This window comes from Ovis canadensis, chromosome 8 (assembly GCF_042477335.2).
Source record: "Ovis canadensis isolate MfBH-ARS-UI-01 breed Bighorn chromosome 8, ARS-UI_OviCan_v2, whole genome shotgun sequence".
In the NCBI taxonomy this organism is placed as follows: domain Eukaryota; kingdom Metazoa; phylum Chordata; class Mammalia; order Artiodactyla; family Bovidae; genus Ovis; species Ovis canadensis.
Window position 1 is genome coordinate 93,673,063 of NC_091252.1, and position 23,589 is coordinate 93,696,651.

At 41.3% G+C, this 23,589-nt stretch overlaps 1 pseudogene; it reads right to left on the reverse strand.

The window, feature by feature from the left end:
- Positions 1 to 2,137: 2,137 nt before the first annotated feature.
- LOC138445372 (protein S100-A10 pseudogene) lies at positions 2,138 to 2,750 on the reverse strand (annotated as a pseudogene).
- Positions 2,751 to 23,589: the final 20,839 nt, after the last annotated feature.

A 23,589-nucleotide genomic window follows, 5' to 3' on the forward strand; every position in this document is an offset into this window, starting at 1 on the left:
TGAGGATTTGTTATTCTCTCTACTTTTACACATAAAATTGTTATAATAATTTTTATATGAATAATGTTTAAAAGAACATTAGATGAAGAAAATAGCCTTCCTAACTCAGCCTTAAATACTATTTCAGTGTTGGGACAACTCTTGGTATTAGCATAACTGGAAAAATATCTTTGATGTGGAAGTCCTAAGCTACCTGGTTGCTGGACAAACGTCGTACTTCTTACCTTCCTTTCAGTGGAAGAGACGTTAGAACTTAAAACAGCAACAACAAAAATAAAACTATGAACAAAATCAGTATTTTCTTTAAAGAGGACATGTGATGCAGAGAATTGGTACTGTAGGAATAAAGGAAATTAGATCTGAAGTCACTCAGAAATGATTCACAGAAGATTCAAGGCAAGCAGCTCTGTTGGTACACCTTGAATTTCAAGAATTTGGGTGCTCTTTTTTTTTTAGCCAACGTTTCTTTGTTCCTCAATGCTTCCTTTTCACTTGAATATCCTTGTAACAGTGTCTCTACTACTATATCTCACAACTAGCATTTGCTTACACTGACACCTCAATTGTGTTTGAACTATTTGTTGGGGATACAATATTTTTTACTATTTAAATTGTATCTCTGCTGGAGAGGTGAGAGGGAGGCTTGAGATGGAGGAAATGTACGTACAGTTATGGCTGAATCACATTGTTACGTGGCAGAAACCAACACACCATTGGAAAGCAATTATCCTTCAATTAAAAATAGATTTAAAAAATTTTTTTTAATTTGTAACTCTGAGACTAGGAAAGAGAGTTATAAGTCAGGATAGGGTAGGTTATGCTGCAGAAAAATTTCAATGGCTTCAAAACTTCATTTCTCACAAAAGATCTCCTGTGGGTCAGCAAAGCAGTTGAGGGGCAAAGGGGAGAGAGACTGGGTACCTGAACCTTTCCCACCCTGAAGCTGCCACATCTGGAGCTTGGCCTCTGCAAGATGAGAGTGACCAGGGCAAACCCCAAGGGCTTTTCACCAGTCACTTCTGCTCACATTGCTTTCACCAGAACAGGTCACGAGATTCCAAGGAGGCAGGAAAGGGTGGCTTTCTAGAGGTCCTCAAAGGAAAAGAGGCCCTGTTTTGGTGAACACTGTTTCTGCCTCATTATCACTGCGTGCTTCGTAGACGTAAAGATAGTTCATCCACCCAGGCAAAGACTATTGCCTGAATACCTGCTATGTGCAGGCACCATGCTAGGCATTGGTGATTTCCAGAGACTTCATTAAATGACTGCACTCCAAACGGAGCTCTGTTATCTTTTTTTTTTTTTTTGACCTTTGACCTTGATTTTATTACAGATATCCTTTCACCAAAGATAGTTTTGGACTATCCTGTTCCCTTTTACATGCTTTTCCTGGTGACAGTGGATGACCTTACATTGAACTTTTTCCCAGAATTATGTCAATTGAACTCTTTAATTGGTACAGTTTCAGGTGCCAATTCATACCTCATCTTTCCATAAAGAATATTATATTATTAATAAGTATAGCTGTTTAATAATACCTATGGAATGCACCTCTGCTGAAGCTTGTAACAGACACAGAAAGGATTAGGAGAAACACTTTGCTTTTTATCAAGACATAAGCACTGGCATATCAATTTCAACAAAACACCTATTATATATCATGGCCACGTTAATTCTTGACATCACAATACAATCATGGCATCTCATGACAACTCAAAAAATGTTAATGCGGTATTGTTCCTGAGTTATCACACTTGTCTCTGATTTTAATTAGTTGTCTTATGGACTTATTTTTACCCTAGTTTGCTGAAACGTTGCTATGAAAAATGGACTAAAGATATTTCAGGCATACAGGGTGCTGGTTGGAAAGGCACTGATTTAACTGGGCAGGACTATGCTCAGAAATTATAAAGTTGGAATATATTCCTGAAGTGCGCTCTTTTAATCCTTGAAGGTTTTGTCCTTCAGCTAGACACAGCTACAAGGCAGGTCAATCTGAGAAGTCAGACTGCAAGCCTGAGTGGAGAATGCTTTCTCACCTTGCAGATTCTGTGGAAAGAGCTCTGCCTCATGCCAGATGCTCAAGGACATGTAGGAAAAAGCATTTCTGAAGAAGGAATAAGCATTCTGTCTGCAGTTCAGAACTAAAAAAGGAGTTTGTTTATTGAGAGCAAGATGATGCAAGCAATATAAAAATCAAAAGCTTATCTGGCTTTAATTGACTTTTCTTTCTCTGCTTCTCAAAATGGAGTTGGATTTTATTTGCACATTTTCTATGGGTCCCATCTGCTCAGAAATCCTTATACAGGGGAAGCTGTGGGGCAGATTCCTTAAGTGACCCTTTATGAGAATTCTTATCAGGGTGGGAGTAATTACTCAATGCTGCCTACTTCTTCCCCTTCTGCTTCATGTGTACTACAAAATAGTCATTGCATGCGATGGTGAGCCCAGCGATTAGCGAGAAGCAGCTCTGGAAGCCCACTTTGCCATCTCGACACTGGTCCAGGTCCTTCATTATTTTGTCCACAGCCAGAGGGTCTTTTTGATTTTCCAAAAATCCAGGGAACTCCTTTTCCATGAGTACTCTGAGGTCTTCTTTTGTTAAGTAACCTTTATCACCTGCAAATTTGTGAAATGTGAACATCATGGTTTCCATGGCGTGTTCCATTTGAGACGGCATTTTGGTGAAGTCTGTTGAAACCTTGGCGGGAGGCGCAGCGGGGACGCTCGGCTGGCGGGGACGCGCGGCCAGTCAGGAGCTCTGTTATCTTGAGACGATCGTAAGCTCTTTTTTTTTTAATTGATACCAGAATATAAACTCAAAGAATAGAGATTTTTAAAAAATGTGTTTCACGACATACCTAGAAGGTGTTATAGATTGAAAATACTTAACCTTTCACACATTAATATTGACAGTGACCTTTGGGGTGCCACACACTAGATTCTCTCCTAGCAGTGCCTCCCACCATGAAACTCTCCAAGCCTCCATCATCTCCTTTGTAAAATGAACAAAAGAGCAATATCATGTACCTCAGAGAATTGTTACAAGGATTAGATGAGCTGATGCCTCTAAAGTGCACACAGTATCTGGCACACAGCAGGTGCTCGGTAGTGTGAAGAACATACGTAATTTCTAATTAAAGTGAAATAAGTTAAAATAATCAAAAGAATGGAATTTAATTTGTGAAGAAGCCTTTTCTGTTTCATTCCAGCTTTCCTTCCTGCATGACTTGGTTTGAAAGTCACCAAGTGGAGGTCCAGCAAGGCAGCGCCCCCCCACGTCCGGGAACTGTGGGTACAGGGTGTCGGAGCCCAGGAAAGATGAGGGCAGCAAGTTGGTCACTTACAGAGAACATGTGATAAGTAAACATCTTGAAGAAAATGGGAGCCAGGCTTCACACTGTCAAAGTAGGAAGTTACAAATATAGAAAATAAACTAGAATGAATCCTGGGGTGTTGGATCTGGAATTGGAAGTATTCATATGAACTCATGATTTATATTGTATTTTTATTGTTGTTGTTCAGTTGCCAAATCGCATTCAACTCTTCTCAACCCCGTGGCCTGCAGCATGCCAGGCTTCCGTGTCCCTTACCATCTCCCAGAGTTTGCCCAAGTTCATGTCCATTGAGTCGGTGATACCATCCAGCCATCTTATCCTCTGTTGCCTCTTCTCCTTCTGCCCTCAATCTTTCGCAGCATCGGGGTCTTTCCCAATGAGTGGGCTCTTCGAATCAGGTAGCCAAAGTATTGGAGCTTCTGCTTCAGCATCAGTCCTTCAAAAGAGTATTCCGAGTTGATTTCCTGTAAGATTGACTGGTTTGATCTCCTTGCTCTCGAAGGGACTCTCAAGAGTCTTCTCCAGCACCACAGTTGGAAAGCATAAATTCTTCAGCACTCTGCCTTCTTTATTGTCCATCTCTCACATCCATACATGATTATTGGAAAGACCATAGCCTTGACTATATGGACCTTTGTCAGTAAAGTGATGTCTTTGCTTTTTAACACACTGTCTAGGTTTGTCATAGTTTTCCTACCAAGAACCAATTGCCTTCTAATTTCATGGCTGCAGTCACCATCCACAGTGTTTTTAGAGCCCAAGAAGAGGCAATCTGTCACTGCTTCCACCTTTTCCCCTTCTATTTGCCTTTTGTATTATCTAGAATAAAGAAATTATCTCTAGGGGACAACAGAGGATGACATGGTTGGATGGTATCACCGACTTGATGGACATGAGTTTGAGTGAACTCTGGGAGATGGTCATGGACAGGGAGGCCTGGCATGCTGCGATTCATGGGGTTGCAAACAGTTGGACACAACTGAGCGACTGAACTGAACTGAACTGAAATTTCACTGGGAGGCAACCCCAGACAAACAAATTGAGGGACATTTTAAAAAGTAACTGGCTTATAATCTGTGAAAATGTCAAGATCCCAGAAGTCAAAGATAAACTGAGAAACTGATTGAGCAAGATTAAACAGACAGATGAGAAAGTTGCCCTTTCCTGCTTTCTGGCCCTATGTCCCAGGTCCATCTTGCACTCTCCCTGCCCAGCTAACCGCAGTGACTCATCCTAGACTGGACCTTTTCCTCTAAAGAACATTATTGAAACCACTGGTGAAGCCCGTATGGGGTCCGAGGACTAGATGGTGGAACATTGCAGAGTCAGTCTCCTGATTTTGATGACTCTCCTGGGGCTATTTAGGAGAATGTCCCTGTTCTTTGGAATTTCATACCAAAATATTCAGGGGTAAGATATTATAGCAGCAACTTACTTAACTTACTCTTAAATGGTTCAGGAGAAAAAGTTCTTTGTGCCATTTTTACAACCTTGCTCTAAATTTAAGTAAATTCCATATATAAAAAGGCTAGAAGCCAAGTGCTGGTGATGGTTGCATAACGTGAATGTCCTTAATGCCGCTGAACTGTACACTCAAAACTAGTAAGTTTTTCAATATTTATTTATATTTATTTATTTGGCTGTGTCTGGTCTTCCTTGCAACACGCAGGATCTTTAGTTGTGGCACTGGGATCTAGTTCTCTGACCAGGGATGGAATGTGGGCCCCCTGCTTTGGGAGTGTGAAGTCTTAGCCACTGGACCACCAGAGAAGTCCCCAAACTAGGGACTTTATGATACACTTTATGATACGTTTCTTTAAAAACTAGAAAAAATGGAAAACGAAGAATAGAGAAAGAAATGACTGCTCGGGACACACATTGGAAGCTATTTTTGTCCTGTACACCAAAATTGCACCCATGTGTGGAGAGGGATTTGATCAGGCTGGCACTTCCTGTGTCCTGCAAAAGGAAATTAAATCAATTACCCTACACAGTGGGCATCCTTGGGGCAGCATCACCTTGAGGGTCTTCTGGAATTTTGTGGGAACGTTTTTCTTCTATTGTCACTATTCCTGGGGAAGGAGTACACGACCAGAATTCAGGAGATGAATTCAGCTGGAGATGCTGGACTTCCTGCTTGTGGGGGCTGTACCTGGAGATAAAGAATTGCCCCCATGTTGCTGTGTATCTCAGATGTCTCACCAGATGTTCGCAAGGTGAAAAAAGCTTTTTATAACTCTCTGAGCCTAGAACTCCATTTGCACATAAATACAAAGTACTTTTTCCCCGCAGTTTCCATATTCACTGAATTTTCCAAGAATGCAACTACCGTGTAAATTAAGAAGACTCTACTTTGTTTTATTTGAGACTTTACCAAGAAGCTGCTATTTGGGGAAAATGAGGTCACCAATGGCAAAGCCGCCTGCCTGTGGAATTGGAGTAGCCGATATACGCACCTCCATCACTCCATTTTTGCAATTTTCATGTATTATATAACTATGTCACTGGGCTGGTGGAATTCTTCTTTTAACTGCTTTACAACCCCCAAATTATCAAATTAGTGGAGAGATATGAATATAAAGATCTAGTTTAATTTCTTTAAAATGATTCCTTTAAAATATTTCATGTGGGTGGAAGGGGAAGGAGACTCAAGGAAGGGATATCTGTATACTTACAGCTGTTTCATGCTGTAGTAGAGCAGAAACCAACACAACATTGTAAAGCAAGTATTCTCCAATTAAAAATAAATTTTAAAAACAAAATATTTCATATGATTGTTATCACATGTATACTGAATTTTTCATTCAATGTTAAGAAACACGTTGTGAATTTGCATGTTGAGATTATTTATTCTTTGTCTTATGCTCAGTCAGTGGTGTCCAACTCCTTATGACCCCATGCACTGTAGCCCATCAGGCTCCTCTGTCCGTGGGATTTCACAGGCGAGAATATTGGAGTGAGTGGCCGTTTTCTGCTCCAGGGGATCTTCCTGACCCAGGGATCGAGCCTGGGTCTCCTGCATTGGCAGGCAGATACTTTACCACTGCGCCACCTGGGAAGCCTGTAATTTTTTAGTCTCCATCCCTAACTGTCCCCAGAGGCCTCCTGCAGATGCTCTCTGCACCCTACTGCTTCTCTTTACAACCCAGTGTCCCCACCCGTTACTGCTGAAGCCCGCGTTCTCCAAGGTTCAGTTACTAAACAGTGAATTTTTATTGGAGTGTAGTTGATTTATACTGTTGTATTAGTTTCAGGTGTACAGCAAAGTGATTCAGTTGTATCTATATCTATACATATATTCTTTATCAAGTTCTTTTCCATTATAGGTTATTACAAGATAGTGACTATTATTCCCTGTGCTATACAGTAGGACCTTGTTATTTATCTCATTTTTATAAAGAAGATGGAATTCCAGTTGAGCTGTTTCAGATCCCGAAAGATGATGCTGTGAAAGTGCTGCACTCAGTATGACAGCAAATTTGGAAAACTCAGCAGTGGCCACAGGACTGGAAAAGGTCAGTTTTCATTCCAATTCCAGAGAAAGGCAATGCCAAAGAATGCTCAAACTACCGCACAATTGCACTCATCTCACACGCTAGTCAAGTAATGCTCAAAATTCTCCAAGCCAGGCTTCAGCGATATGTGAACCGTGAACTCCCTGATGTTCAAGTTGGTTTTAGAAAAGACAGAGGAACCAGAGATCAAATTGCCAACATCCACTGGATCATGGAAAAAGCAAGAGAGTTCCAGAAAAACATCTATTTCTGCTTTATTGACTATGCCAAAGCCTTTGACTGTGTGGATCACAATAAACTGTGGAAAATTCTGAAAGAGATGGGAACACCAGACCACCTAATCTGACTCTTGAGAAATCTGTATGCAGGTCAGGAAGCAACAGTTAGAACTGGACATGGAACAACAGATTGGTTCCAAATAGGAAAAGGAGTACATCAAGGCTATATATCGTCACCCTGCTTATTTAACTTATATGCAGAGTACGTCATGAGAAACTCTGGGCTGGAAGAAGCACAAGCTGGAATCAAGATTGCTGGGAGAAATATCAATAACCTCACATATGCAGATAACACCACCCTTATGGCAGAAAGTGAAGAGGAGCTAAAAAGCCTCTTGATGAAAGTGAAAGAGGAGAGCGAAAAAGTTGGCTTAAAGCTCAACGTTCAGAAAATGAAGATCATGGCATCTGGTCCCATCACTTCATGGGAAATAGATGGGGAAACAGTAGAAACAGTGTCAGACTTTATTTTCGGGGGCTCCAAAATCACTGCAGATGGTGATTGCAGCCATGAAATTAAAAGACACTTACTCCTTGGAAGAAAAGTTATGACCAACCTAGATAGTATATTCAAAAGCAGAGACATTACTTTGCCGACTAAGGTCCGTCTAGTCAAGGCTATGGTTTTTCCTGTGGTCATGTATGGATGTGAGAGTTGGACTGTGAAGAAGGCTGAGTGCTGAAGAATTGATGCTTTTGAACTGTGGTGTTGGAGAAGACTCTAGAGAGTCCCTTGGACTGCAAGGAGATCCAACCAGTCTATTCTGAAGGAGATCAACCCTGGGATTTCTTTGGAAGGAATGATGCTAAAGTTGAAGCTCCAGTACTCTGGCTACCTCATGCAAAGAGTTGACTCATTGGAAAAGACTCTGATGCTGGGAGGGATTGGGGGCAGGAGGAGAAGGGGACGACCGAGAATGAGATGGCTGGATGGCATCACGGACTCAGTGGACGTGAGTCTGAGTGAACTCCGGGAGTTGGTGATGGACAGGGAGGCCTGGTGTGCTGCGATTCATGGAGTCGCAAAGAGTCGGACATGACTTAGAGACTCAACTGAACTGAACTGATATATCTGTTAATCCCAAGCTCCAAATTATCCCTCCCCAACTCCTTTCCCCTTTAGTAACCATAGTTTTCTTTCCTGTGTTCTCCAGAGTGAATTTAAGGAGATCAAAATAGGAGATATGTTTTTGGCAATTCACTCTCCTATGTCAAAAGGCAGCAAATTATTTTGAGAGTACCCTTAGAGGCGAATTCACAGTTTGCCTGTGAGAATATCATACTTCCTCATTTTCATCCATTTATAATTTGAGGAACAAGAGATGAAATTGCCAACATCCACTGGATCATTGAAAAAGCAAGAGAGTTCCAGAAAAACATCTATTTCTGCTTTATTGACTATGCCAAAGCCTTTGACTGTGTGGATCACAATAAACTGTGGAAAATTCCTCAAGAGATGGGAATACTGGACCACCTGACCTGCCTCTTGAGAAACCTGTATGCAGGTCAGGAAGCAACAGTTAGAACTGGACATGGAACAACAGACTGGTTCCAAATCGGGAAAGGAGTACGTCAAGGCTGTATATTGTCACCCTGCTTATTCAGCTTATATGCAGAGTACATTATGAGAAACTCTGGGCTGGAAGAAGCACAAGCTGGAATCAAGATTGCCGGGAGAAATATCAATAACCTCAGATATGCAGATGACACCACCCTTATGGCAGAAAGTGAAGAGGAGCTAAAAAGCCTCTTGATGAAAGTGAAAGAAGAGAGTGAAAAAGTTGGCTTAAAGCTCAACATTCAGAAAATGAAGATCATGGAATCTGGTCCCATCACTTCATGGGAAATAGATGGGGAAACAGTAGAAACAGTGTCAGACTTTATTTTGGGGGGCTCCAGAATCACTGCAGATGGTGACTGCAGCCATGAAATTAAAAGACGCTGACTCCTTGGAAGGAAAGTTTTGACCAACCTAGATAGCATATTCAAAAGCAGAGACATTACTTTGTCAACAAAGGTCCGTCTAGTCAAGGCTATGGTTTTTCCTGTGGTCATGTATGGATGTGAGAGTTGGACTGTGAAGAAGGCTGAGTGCTGAAGAATTGATGCTTTTGAACTGTGGTGTTGGAGAAGACTCTTGAGAGTCCCTTGGACTGCAAGGAGATCCAACCAGTCCATTCTAAAGGAGATCAGTCCTGGGTGTTCTTTGGAAGGAATGATTCTAAAGCTGAAACTCCAGTACTTTGGCCACCTCATGCGAAGATTTGACTTATTGGAAAAGACTCTGATGCTGGGTGACAGAGGATGAGATGGCTGGATGGCATCACCGACTCGATGGACATGATTCTGGGTGAACTCTGGGAGTTGGTGATGGACAGGGAGTCCTGGTGTGCTGTGATTCATGGGGTCACAAAGAGTCGGACACGACTGAGCCACTGAACTGAAATGAACTGAACTGAACTGATGGCACATATCATGACTCTAAATAAGTCTCTTCCCTTTTTTTCATTGTATGTAAATAATTTTGGCCTTTATTTGTCCAGTGCATTTTTATACTTTTACTTTTTCATTTTCTGTACTTGTTCTGCAGAGGGCCTTCTAATCTCACTTCTTGTGAATACAAGCATTTATTATAGTGAAGTGAAGTTGTTCAGTCATGTCCAACTTTTTGCAACCCCATGGACTGTAGCCCACCAGGCTCCTCAGTCCATGGAATTTTCCAGGCAAGAGTACTGGAGTGGGGTTCCATTTCCTTCTCCAGGGGATCTTCCCAACCCAGGGATTGAACCCGGGTCTCCTGCACTGCAGGCAGACACTTTACCATCTGAGCCACCAGGCAAGCCCTAACATTTATGTCAATTCAGTTCAGCTCAGTTCAGTCGCTCAGTCATGTCTGACTCTTTCCGACCCCATGAACTGCAGCACGCCAGGCCTCCCTGTCCATCACCAAACTCCAGGAGTTTACTCAAACTCCTGTCCATTGAGTCAGTGATGCCATCCAGCCATCTCTGTCATCCACTTCTCCTCCTGCCCCCAATCCCTCCCAGCATCAGAGTCTTTTCCAATGAGTCAACTCTTCCCATCAGGTGGCCAAAGTATTGGAGTTTCAGCTTCAGCATTAGTCCTTCCAAAGAACACCCAGGACTGATCTCCTTTAGAATGGACTGGTTGGATCTCCTTGCAGTCCAAGGGACTCTCAAGAGTCTTCTCCAACACCACAGTTCAAAAGCATCAATCAATTCTTCAGCACTCAGCCTTCTTCACAGTCCAACTCTCACATCCATACATGACCACAGGAAAAACCATAGCCTTGACTAGATGGACCTTTGTTGACAAAGTAATGTCTCTGCTTTTGAATATGCTATCTAGGTTGGTTATAACTTTCCTTCCAAGGAGTAAGTGTCTTTTAATTTCATGGCTGCAGTCACCATCTGCAGTGATTTTGGAGCCCCCGAAAATAAAGTCTGACACTGTTTCCCCATCTATTTCCCATGAAGTGATGAGACCAGATTCCATGATCTTCATTTTCTAAATGTTGAGCTTTAAGCCAACTTTTTCACTCTCTTCTTTCACTTTCATCAAAAGGCATTTTAGTCCTCTTCACTTTCTGCCATAAGGGTGGTGTTATCTGCATATCTGAGGTTATTGATATTTCTCCCAGCAATCTTGATTCCAGCTTGTGCTTCTTCCAGCCCAGCATTATTATAAACAGGTACAAATAATTTTTAAATTATGTCTTCTAATGTAGCTGTGCCTGAGCACATATTATTTTTTCATATATTACTTTCCTTTTATTCCTTCTGAATTTTATAGTTAGGACATTTGCTTTAGTTATGTGAGTAGGTAGCTGCATAGACGTTCATATATATGTGTATGTGTACATGTATATACTTTTTATTCTGTAACTGCAACCTCCAAACAGAGTGTTCAGTTGAGTTCAGTCGGTCAGTCATGTCCGACTCGTTGTGACCCCATGAACTGCAACACGCCAGGCCTCCCTGTCCATCACCAACTCCTGGAGTTTACTCAAACTCATGTCCATTGAGTTAGTGATGCCATCCAACCACCTCATCCTGTCTTCTCTTTCTCCTTCTGTCTTCAATCTTTCCCAGCATCAGGGTCTTTTCAAATGAGTCAGCTCTTTGCATCAGGAGGCCAAATATTGGAGTTTCAGCTTCAACATCAGTCCTTTCAATGAATATTCCAGACTAATTTCCTTTAGGATTGACTGGTTGGATCTCCTTGCAGTCCAAGGGACTCTCTAGAGTCTTCTCCAACACCACAGTTCAAAAGCATCAATTCTTCAGTGCTCAGCTTTCTTCACAGTCCAACTCTCACATAACTGCTGGAAAAACCATAGCCTTGACTAGACGGACCTTTGTTGGCAAAATAACGTCTCTGCTTTTTAATATGCTGTCTAGGTTGGTCATAACTTTTCTCCCAAGGAATAAGCATCTTTTAATTTCATGGCTGCAATCACCATCTGCAGTGATTTTGGAGCCCCCAAAAATAAAGTCTGCCACTGTTTCCACTGTTTCTCCATCTATTTGCCATGAAGCGATGGGACTGGATGCCATGATCTTTGTTTTCTGAATGTTGACCTCTAAGTTAACTTTTTCACTCTCCTCTTTCACTTTAATCAAGAGGCTCTTTAGCTCTTCTTCACTTACCGTCCAAACAGGATGACAGTAAGGGCAAGGGCAAGTGAAGTTGCTCAGTTGTGTCCGACTCTTTGCGACCCCGTGGACTGTAGCCCACCAGGCTCCTCCGTCCATGGGATTCTCCAGGCAAGAATACTGGAGTGGGTTGCCATTTCCCTCTCCAGGGGATCTTCCCGACCCAGGGATCAAACCCAGGTCTTCCGCATTGCGGGCAGCCGCTTTAACCTCTGAGCCACCAGGGAAGCCCAGTAGGGCAACTTGATTTCTGTCTCCGTTTCCTCGTAGGTCTAGTGCAGCTCAGTTCAGTTGCTCAGCCATGTCTGACTCTTTGCAACCCCATGGACTGCAGCACGCCAGGCTTTCCAGTCCATCACCAGCTCCCAAAGCTTGCTCAAACTCATGTCCATCTAGTTGGTGATGCCATCCAACCATCTCATCCTCTGTCATCCCCTTTGCCTCCTGCCTTCAATCTTTCCCAGCATCAGGGTCTTTTTCAATGAGTCCATTCTCTGCATCAGTGGCCAAAGTATTGGAGTTGCAGCTTCAGCATCAGTCCTTCCAATGAATATTCAGGACTGATTTCCTTTAGGTTGGACTGGTTGTATCTCCTTGCAGACCACGGGACTCTCAAGAGTCTTCTCCAACACCACAGTTCAAAAGCACCAATTCTTCAGCCCTCAGCTTTCTTTATAGTCCAACTCTCACATACATGACTACTGGAAAAACCATAGCTTGGACTAGACAGACCTTTGCTTGCAAAGTAATGTCTGCTTTTTAATATGCTGTCTAAGTTTGTCACAGCTTTTCTTCCAAGGAGCAGGCATCTTTTAAGTTCATGGCAGCAGCCACCATCTGCAGTAATTTTGGAGCCCCTCAAAATAAAGTCTGTCTCTGTTTCCATTGTTTCCCCATCTATTTGCCATGAAGTGATGGGACTAGATGCCATGATCTTCATTTTTTGAATGTTGAGTTTTAAGCCAATGTTTCCACTCTCCTCTTTCACTTTCATGAAAAGGCTCTTTAGTTCCTCTTCACTTTCTGCTATAAGGGTGGTGTCATCTGCATATCTGGGGTTATTGATATGTCTCCCTTCAATCTTGATTCCATCTTGTGCTTCATTCCAGTCTGGAATGGATTTTGCACAATATACTCTGCATATAAGATAAATAAACAGGATGACAATATACAGCCTTGATGGACTCCTTTCCCAATTTGGAACCAGTTCCATTGTTCCATGTCTGGTTCTAACTGTTGCTTCTTGACCTGCATACAGATTTCTCAGGAAGCAGGTAAGGTGGTCTGGTATTCCCATCTTTTTAAGAATTTTCCACAGTTTGTTGTAATCCGCACAGTCAAAGGCTTTGGCAAGTCAATAAAGCTCAAGTAGATGTTTTTCTGGAATTTTCTTGCTTTTTGTATGATTCAACAGATGTTGGCAATTTGATCTCTGGTTCCTCTGCCATTTCTAAATCCAGCTTGAACATCTGGAAGTTCTTGGTTCACATACTGTTGAAGCCTAGCTTGGAGAATTTTGAGCATTACTTTGCTGGCATGTGAGATGAGTGCAATTGTGTGGTAGTTTGAACATTCTTCGGCAGTTTTTTCTTTTGGTAGATCTAGTGCAGATGAGTTTAAAAAAAATACCTTTCTCCAAGAGCTTTCATAGCATAGACTAAATAATCAGCAGACATCAATGATTGCTATTAATCTTTATGAATCACTGCATCAAGAAATGGACTTCCCTGCTGGCTCAGGTGGTAAAGAATTCTCCTACCATGCAGGAGACCTGGGTTTGACCCCTGGGTTGGGAAGTTCCCCTGGAGGAGGGCATGGCAACCCACTCAAGTATTATTGCCTGGAGAATCCCCATGGACAGAGGAGCCTGGCGGGCTATGGTCCATTGGGTCGAAAGAGTTGGACACAAACTGAGCGACTAAGAACCGCACAGCACAGCATCAAGAAACAGAGATGAGAAATGGTGAGTCCTAAGAGCTCTTCCCTTCCCTATTAAAGCCCACTTTCCTTTTTACTCTTGGGTTCCATGAAATTTTCCTGTATTCTGTGATAGTTACTTTTTCTATTTATGCTGTAAGTTAGTTTCAATTATCTGCAGCCAAAGAAACTTGACTAATACAGATCAAGAAAGTCTAAGAACCTAAAATAGCCTCTGAAAATATGGCTAAGAAATTCAGAAGAGCTGACTAACACAGGGCCAGCATTGGGGGGCAATACAGAGGCAGATCTCAGTTCTTACTTGTGAGACCCTCTCTGAACTTCCCACTAGAACATTTATGAATAAATAAGTACTCAAAAATATGTGACCTGTCAACACCACTGGACACTGTGAGAGAAAACCAAGGGCCAGAATGTAGGGGACTTTCCAGTATCTTCCAAATGGATGAGGTTGGGTTGAAAATTATCCTTTTGATCATGCCTCTGTGTTCTGTAAACTAGCACAGTAATGGATGGCTGGGGGAAAACTTGAGAGGTCTGACTCACCTCCATTAGGAGTTACCATTACTAACTTGAGAACACCTCTCTGAGCAAGCCAGCTTGTCATTCATCTGTGAAAATGACAAAGATGTTCTCAAGGCAAGGGCTCAGAAAACACACCATCGTATAGCTTCCTGTAAATGTCATTCAAAGAATAAGAACACCATGCAGTAAGTATGGAAACTAAGGTGTGCGTGCCTGCTAAGTTGCTTCAGTCGTGTCTGGCTCTGTGACCCTATGGACCCTAAAGTAGCCCACCAGGCTCCTCTGTCCATGGGATTCTCCAGGCAAGAATACTGGAATGGGTTGCCATTTCCTTTGCCAGGGGATCTTCCCAACCCCAGGATGGAACCCACATATCTTATGTCTCCTGCATTGGTAGGCTGGTTCTTTACCACTAGCACCATCTGGGAAACCCTTGAAACTAATTGAATGTACACTTAATATTTTGGAAGCGGTGGGGGACATGGTTTCAAAATTGACTAAGCAAAAAACAATCCTTTAAAAATGTTTATATGAGCAAATGCTTAACATATGTTAAACTATAACACAAAAAACAGGGAGGGGGGCTGAAGAAAGGAGATCTGTACATAATAGCAAATGTTGTTTTTAACTTTAATAGCCATAGAAATTGATTTTAACCATGTGGCTCTTAAACCTATAACCTCAAACAGCTTTAAACGGGTTGTCTACTTCCAAATCACTTTAAGATATGAAAGCAAATAAAATACAGTATAGGTCCCAGATGACAAGAGTTGCAAACAAAGAAAATAAGGGAGCATAAGGAACAGAGAACATATATCAAGAGGACTGAAAAAGCACAAAGAATATTGCTAATGTTGTTAATATTAATATCATTAATGTTAATATTATTAAGATATCGTTAATGACATGTCAAAACGTTTTATAATAGAATGTTAAGGGGACAAACAGGCTAAAATGCTCACACAAATGAATGCAACTGTGTAAAACATGTATAGAAAAATCTGGAAGGAAAATGAAAGAATGTTTAAATTAGTTGCATCAGGGTATATCTGAATTTCTTCCATTTCTTTGTTCTTTTCTGGTGTTTGAATTTGGCAACAATGAACATGTATTACTATATTAGGCAAGGCTGATTATTGCAAGCAACAGAAACTGACTTTGGCTTTCTTCAATTTGGAAGGCAAGTAGGCAGGCTGGAAACCCAGGTAAAACTTGACATTGCAGCCAGCAGAATTCTCTCTGCTTCAGAGGGACATCAGTATTTTTTTTTTTTCCTCTTAAGGTTTTCAACTGATTACATGAGTCCCATCAACATTATGGAGGGTAATCTGCTGTACACAAAGTCTGCCGATTTAAATGTTAATCTAACCTAAAAATACCTTCACAGCAACATCTAGACTAGTGTTTAACCAAATATCTGGGTACTGTGGCCAAGCCAAGTCGTTGTGGTTTAATTGCTAAATCTTCTCCAACTCTTGGCAACCCCATGAACTATATAGCCCATCAGGCTCCTCTGTCCATGGAATTCCCCAGGCAAGAATATTGGAGTGGGTTGCCATGTCCTTCTCCAGGGGATCTTCCTGACCCGGGGATCAAACCCATGTCTCCTGCTTTGGCAAGTGAATTCTTTACTGCTGAGCCACCAGGGAGGTCCCTAGCCAAGCTGATGTGTACAATTAACCATCATGGCATCCAACTGGTTGAACCCAGGCCGTGTACCAGAGTCCTGGCAGCCAGAGTGTGGGGAAGGAGGGAACTCAGGTTCACTCCTACAGTGGGAAGCAGTGCTCTGAGTCCCACCAAAACGATCTATGGTGGGGGGTATCCCAGCAACAGGATAGGGAGCTAGGTGTTGCAAAGCACTTTTTTAAGAAGACAAACATTTGACACAGCTATGTTTATAAACGACAAATTTTTTTTTCCTTATGAACAAACTGCAAGTTCATCAGCAAATCCTTGGTGAGATTTAGAGACCATGAGTCATAGTAGCAGGGTTCTGTGACCTCATTCAGTTGCCTGCGAGCTCTGCACCAATTTCCCCACCCACCTCCCTCATGCTTTTCACTGCCTGCCTCTTCTGTATAGGGGAGCCCACCTAATCACCCACACCAGGAAACTGGGCATCATCACTGACCCTCCCTCTATCTCACTCTGTAGAACCAATCAGTCACCAAGCTCTACCATCTCAAATGTCCCTCCCCTCTGTCCCGCTGGCTCCCATCCTGATGCAGGTGCTTATTGTCTCTCTCTGGGACTGTTTCCTGATTCTCCCAGTGCGATTTGAATATTCACCGAAAGAACTGATGCTAAAGCTGAAGCTCCAATACTTCGGCCACCTGATGTGAAAAGCCAACTCATTGGAAAAGACCCTGATGCTCGGAAAGACTGAAGGCAGGAGGAGAAAGGGATGGCAGAGGAGAAGACGGTTGGATGGCATCACCAACTCAGTGGACATGGAGCAAACTCCAGGAGATGATGAAGGACAGGGACGCCTGGCGCGTGCTGCAGTCCATAAGGTCGCAGAGTCAGACATGACTTAGCTATTGAACAACAACAACTAATTGGTTTTGTCTCTCTTATTTTTTCTTCTACCCTCTCTAACCATGCTCACTGTGCCTTCAGAGTTGAGTTTCTAAAAACCAATATACACCTGCTGTTCTGAGCCTTGCCCCTCTTCCTGCCTTCATGTGGGTTCCCAGAGTGTGGAGACAGGCAGCAGCTACTTCCACTTGGCAGACATATAAGGAGACTATACTTTTGTAATAATATTTATTTATTTATTTGTCTGTATCGGGTCTCAGTTGCAGCACATGGGATCTTTATTTGCAGCATGTAGGAGCTTTATTTGCAGCATGTAGGAGCTTTAGTTGCAGCATGCGGGATCTAGTTCCCTGACCAGGGATTGAACTCAGGCCCTCTGCACTGGGAGTGTGGAGTCTTAGCCACTGGACCACCAAGGAATCCTAGATGTGGGGGACTCTTGATACAATTTTTCTCATGGTTTATGAGAGATAGAGGTGCTAGAATGCATTGTCTCCGACTACTCACAACAGAAGTCATGATACCAATTGAAAGATGGAAATGACAGAATTTTTAATAAATCTGATTTTCTAACCTGATGAAGTAAATGAAGCTTAGTTCACTCCACTTTACTCAGTATTTCTCTGAATAAAATTTTTATTCAGTTTACAGCCTCTGTAGTAGACCTTATTATCTAAATATATGTTCATGGTATCCTAGCTTACCTTTCATGCATTCATTTACATATGCATTCGGTGGATCAGCAAAGCCTTATCGAGTGTCTGCCCTCCACCAGACTCCGTGGCAGGTATGTAAGAAAAGTCCTATTTGTCCTATTTTAGCACCTAATCAGTTCTTCCTGGCTGTAGGCCTGGTATTGGGATAATACTATCAAGTGTCTGCAGTAAGAAACACTCATCTCACTGGCCGCCTGTGAGTTGAAATCTGTGATTTGGACATTTTATTGGAACTCTACACACACAAAATTAATAAAGGCATGTTTATATCTTTTCATCAGATTATGAAGACAGATAAGCAGCCAAAACAGTATTGGCCTAAAATTGAGCTACTCTATAACTATTCATCATTTTCCGAAGAAGAAAACAAATGTCTCTTTCTCTTGGCTTCCTTTTCTGCTCAGTGTGGTAAATCCATCATCTAGAGATTTTCTGTCTCTTTATTTTCATTTCTCCATTTCTGCATATGCCCTAGGTTACTGAGTCACTTATCTTCAACAGATGTAGCAGTTACTCAAACTCTCCAAAATATTTGATAGTTGTGGAGTGAAATGCAATTGTGAAACATTATTCCATGGGTATAATCTTGGCTATGTGATTTTTAGTGGGAAAAATAAAGAAAAACATCCTAAAGTTTCTGTCTAAATACCCACCAATCTCCTTTTTTGAACTATAAAGCAAACGAAACCACCAATCCCACTAAATAATCTTAAAATCAAGTAAAAAATGGTAGCTGGCAGCAACCACACCAACACGTTGTTTTGATGTAGTCGGAAGTGGATGATTTGAATTATTACCAAATATTTATTTTCTTTCAGAAATTTTAGCTCAGAATTGTCATGTCAAGAGAACATTTGGATGATCTGAAAACTGGGACAGCTACATTTTTGGACCCAATTGCCTTCATATGTTAATCTAAACAAAACATCCTCTTTGGCTTCTGCACTGGTACAGTGTTTGCAAAAATGCTGTTAATAATCACCTACACATGAGAATATCTTTAGGGATTAAACAGCCTTTTCAATCGGGTTCCTTTACAGTTGTTCCAACTATGTTCCACTGTCCCCTCTTGCCTCCTTGTATGGTCAAGCCACTAAGGAGAGCTGTTTTCTGGTTTTCTGTTCATCCCCCTGCTCAACTGGTGCCTGCTTCACTTACACCCTACTCACATGACTAAACTTCTTACAAACTTGCTCCAGGCCCCAGCTAATGATTGTTCTAGCTTTGGATCAGAATATCTCCACTATGATAGCTTATCGAAGGTGGGAGGGGGGATAAGGGACTGGTTTCCCTGGTAAATATTGAGCCAGTGTATCAGACACTCAGTCGTGTCCGACTCTTTGTAACTCCATGGACTGGCTCCTCTGTCCAGGAATTCCCCAGGCAAGAAACACTAGAGTGGATTGCCATTTCCTTCTCCTGGGGATCTTCCCAACCCAAGGATCAAACCCAGGTCTCCTGCATTATAGGCAGAATCTTTACCATCTGAGCCACCGGGGCAGCCACTAATGAGCCAACTTGATGTCCATTTCCCCTGTAACTGGTAACTTCCCCTCCTCCCATTCCCACCCCCCTTCAAAGACTGCTTGCAGCCGTGTCCTGCCTGCCATGATCTGCACACATTGGGATGTCACTCCAGGACCTACTTCAAACGCGTAAGATCCCCCATCCATTAGACCACTGACATCTCTTGCTGACTCTGTGTTCTTTCTTTGGTCTTGAAGCTGGGCAGTCTTGATTCCAGCTTGTGCTTCATCCAGTCTGGCATTTCTCATGATGTACTCTGCATATAAGTTAAATAAGCAGGGTGACAATATGCAGCCTTGATGTACTCCTTTCCCAATTTGGAACTAGTCTGTTGTTCCATGTCCAGTTCTTACTGTTGCTTCTTGACCTGCCTACAGATTTCTCAGGAGGCAGGTAAGGTGTTCTGGTATTCCCATCTCTTTAAGAATTGTCCACAAATTTTTGTGATCCACAGAATCAAAGGCTTTAGCATAGTCAATAAAGCAGAAGTAGACATTTTTCTGTAACTCTCTTGCTTTTTCTATAATTCAGTGGGTGTTTCAATTTGATCTCTGGTTCCTCTGCCTTTTCTAAATCCAGCTTGAACATCTGGAAGTTCACAGTTCACATACTGTTGAAGCCTGACTTGGAGAATTTTGAGCATTACTTTGCTGGCGTATGAGATGAGTGCAATTGTGCAGTAGTTTGAACATTCTTGGCATTGCCTTTCTTTGGGACTGGAATGAAGACTGACCTTTTCCAGTCCTGTGGCCACTGTTGAGTTTTCCAGATTTGCTGGCATACTGAGTGCAGCACTTTAGCAGCTGCATCTTTTAATATTTGATATAGCTCAAATGGAATTCCATCACCTCCACTGGCTTTGTTTGTAGTGATGCTTCCTAAGGCCCACTTGACTTTGCATTCTAGGATGTCTGGCTCTAGGTGGGCTTTTAGATAGTTAGATATTTTCAGGAACTGATTTCATGATCCCAATCCTTGCATCTCTTCACACCTAGAAAGGCCCTAAATCCCTTCATGGTGCCATCAGCTCCTCATGACTAGCAGAAAACCTTTTGTAAAGTCCGCACTTGATTGCTTTGAACTCCTTTTTCACCAAAATCTTATAAATTGACCTTCTCCCATTACCTCTTTAGAGCAGTCTCTCAGAGCTCTCTGAGGTGCTGTCTCCCGGGCTGCAGCCCTCATTTTACCCCAAATAAAACTCAACTCACGACTCTCATGTTGTGCATCTTTTTAGTCGACAATGTAAAAGCAATCTGGGTCCCTGAGTCACACTTGGAGCAGATAAGCCTTAGAGAGCTGCTCAGTCAGGAGCTCCACATTGAGTTTTGTGTGAGCAATAATATATAAAGTTTTATTGTGGTATATGGCTAAAATATTGGTGCTTATTTGTTATTAGAGCAGACCATAGACTACCCTGGCAGATATAAATGTGAGAGGCAAAACTTTAAAACTGAGGTCATACAAGTTATGACCTCAGAATAAGAAAGAATTCCTCAAACAAGACATAAAAATCATAAGCTGTAAATGAATAAAACAGTAATTGAAGAACACTAAGGTTAAGAACTTTTATTCACCCATAGGTATGATAGAGAGAGACAAGCCCATCTTGGGATGATATCTGTAACATGAATGGTTGACAAAGACATGATTCCCAGAATAAAAAAGATCTCCTTTGAATCAGTCAGAAATAAGCGAATATCCCAGCAGAAAAATGGGCAAAAGATATAAACAAGAATTTCGCAGAAAAGAAAATATGAATGGCCCCCAAACAAACAAAAAACATATTTATCCTGATTGGAACTAGGGAAAAATTAAAAGCACAGTGATATACTGTGTTATATCCTAAAGGAAATCAGTCCTGAGTATTCACTGGACTCAGGTCTGAGGCTGAAGGACTTATGCTGAAGCTGAAACTCCAATACTCTGGCCACCGGATATGAAGAACTGACCCTTAGAAAAGACCCTGATGCTGGGAAAGATTGAGGGCAGGAAGAGAAGGCGACAACAGAGGATGAGATGGTTAGATGGCATCACTGACTCAATGGACATGAATTTGAGCAAGTTCTGGGAGTTGATGATGGACAGGGAAGCCTGGTGTGCTGCAGTCCATGGGGTCGCAAAGAGTCGGACCTAACCGAGTGACTGAACTGATACTGTATTATACCTATCAGATTGACAAAAATCAAGTAACTGGACAATACTAAGTGTCAGAAACAATAAGAACTCTTAAACGATTCTTTTGGGGAAAAAACTGATAGTTTCTGGTAAAATTGAAAACATGAATATTCTGTGACCCAATAGTACCAGGCCTAAGCATATATATATACCTACAACTTCAAAATAGTACTGTGTATTATTGCAAAAACTAGAGACAAACCTCATCCATTCACAGTAAAGTTAACAAGTACATCGTGGTGTATATTCAATGGGATACTATATAGTAGTGAAAATGAATAAAATATAGCTATGAACGAATCTCAAAAACATGTTAAAAACCAAAGTCACATTAGAAAACCTATATTTCACTCATTTAAAATATAAAAATCAGGCAAAACTAAACAATACATTGCTTAGAGATATCTACATAGGGTAAGGCAGAAAAAGTACACGTTTTTACAAAATTGAGGAGAGTGATCACTCCAGAAACGAAAGCAGAGGATGTACTTGGGATGAAGCATATAGCTTCAGAGGAGCTGCAAACCCTCTGTTCTTAAGCTGCATGGTGCTAGCTTTTAAACATTTTTTTATTTTCTTTTTTCAATTGTGGTAAAATACACAAAACACAGGATTAGCTCTCTTAACCATTTTTAAAATATTCATTTATTTGGCTGCACCAGATCTTAGTTGCAGCACTGGGGATCTGTGTTGCTATGTGTGGGATTTTCATTGCTACATGCGGGATCTTAGTTCCCTGACCAGGGACCTAACCTGGGCCCCCTGGATTGGGAGCATGGAGTTTTAACCACTGAACCACCAGGGAAGTCTGTCTTAACCATTTTTAATTGTACAGTTCAGTGCTATTAAATGCTTTTACGTTGTTGTACAACCACCACCATCATCCTCCATTTCCATAACTCTTAAAGTTTTTAAAATATTTTAATTTAAAATGTGCATATATATTATATGCACTTCTGCATGCTGACACAGTTCGTGTTTTTAAAAGCCAAAAAAAAAAAAAACCAATCCTTGTAGAACTATATTTATTGTCCTGCAGCTGCATCCACTGTATATTCTAAATATAAAGTGGAATGATACGGTGGTATATACATACAATACAATGCTATCCAACCATACAAAAGAATGAAATTCTCATACATACTATAACCTGGGAAGACCTTTAAAATATTATGCTGAGTAAAATAAGCCAGTCACAAAAGCACAAATATTGTATAACTGCACTTATACAAAATATCTAGAATAGCCAAATTTATAGAGACAGAACGTGGATAAGCATTTACAAGGGACTGAAGGGGAGAGAAAATGTGGGGAGATTGCTTAATGGGTACCGAATTTCTATTTGGGGTTTCGAAAGAGTTTTGTAAACACCCGAGATTGTGGTGCAGCCTGTGAATGTAATTGATGACACTGTACAAGTAAAAATAGTTAAAATGGAAATACTATAAGTATTGCTGCTGGGTACTGAATTCTGTTTCAACAGGAGCTTTCTTTACCACTTTAAAAATGGCACTGCACTGATACCTGTCTTGTTTATATTGAGAACTTAGCTATCAGCCATTGTCTTGCTTACTTGCCCTCTGTAGTCTCTGAAGTCTTTCTTGTTATCTTTGGGTTTTAGACCATAATGTAGCTCATTACACTAAATATTCAGTGTATTTACTTTGCTTAGGGGATGCTGAGTTACTTGAATCTGTGGATTGATGTCTTTATCAATTTGGACCATGCTTGTGATTTTCACTCCTAATATCAATTGCTCTCGATTTCTCTACTCTCTTTTTGATCACGTCCCATTTATCTTTTAAATCTGTCCTGAATTTTCTGATATTATTCACCCTGTGCTTCTTTTGAGATATCTACTCTCTTTTCAGCTTTATTTTTAAATTAAAAATATTACCCAGCTTTATTAAGATATAATTGACAAATAGGAAACATTTGCATTTAGGATGTACAACATAATGATTTAATATATGTACACATTGTGTATTAACACTATGTTAACACATCACCTCACATAGTTGCCATTTTTGTGTGTGTCATCAGAATACTTGTGATCTACTCTATTAGCAAATTTCAAGAATACAAAACAGTATCATTAACTATAGTCACCATTCTGTACATTAGATCACAAGAACATATTCATCTTAAAACTAAAACATTTCCCAATTCTTCACCCTCTGTCTCCTCAGCCCCTTGCAGCCACCATTCTACTCTATCATTCTATGAGTTCAACTTTGTTAGATCCCACATGTAAGTGAGATCATACAATATTTGTCTTTCTGTATCTGACATATTTTACATAGTATTGGATTGACCAAAAAGTTCATTCAGGTTTTTCTGTAACATCTTACAGTATC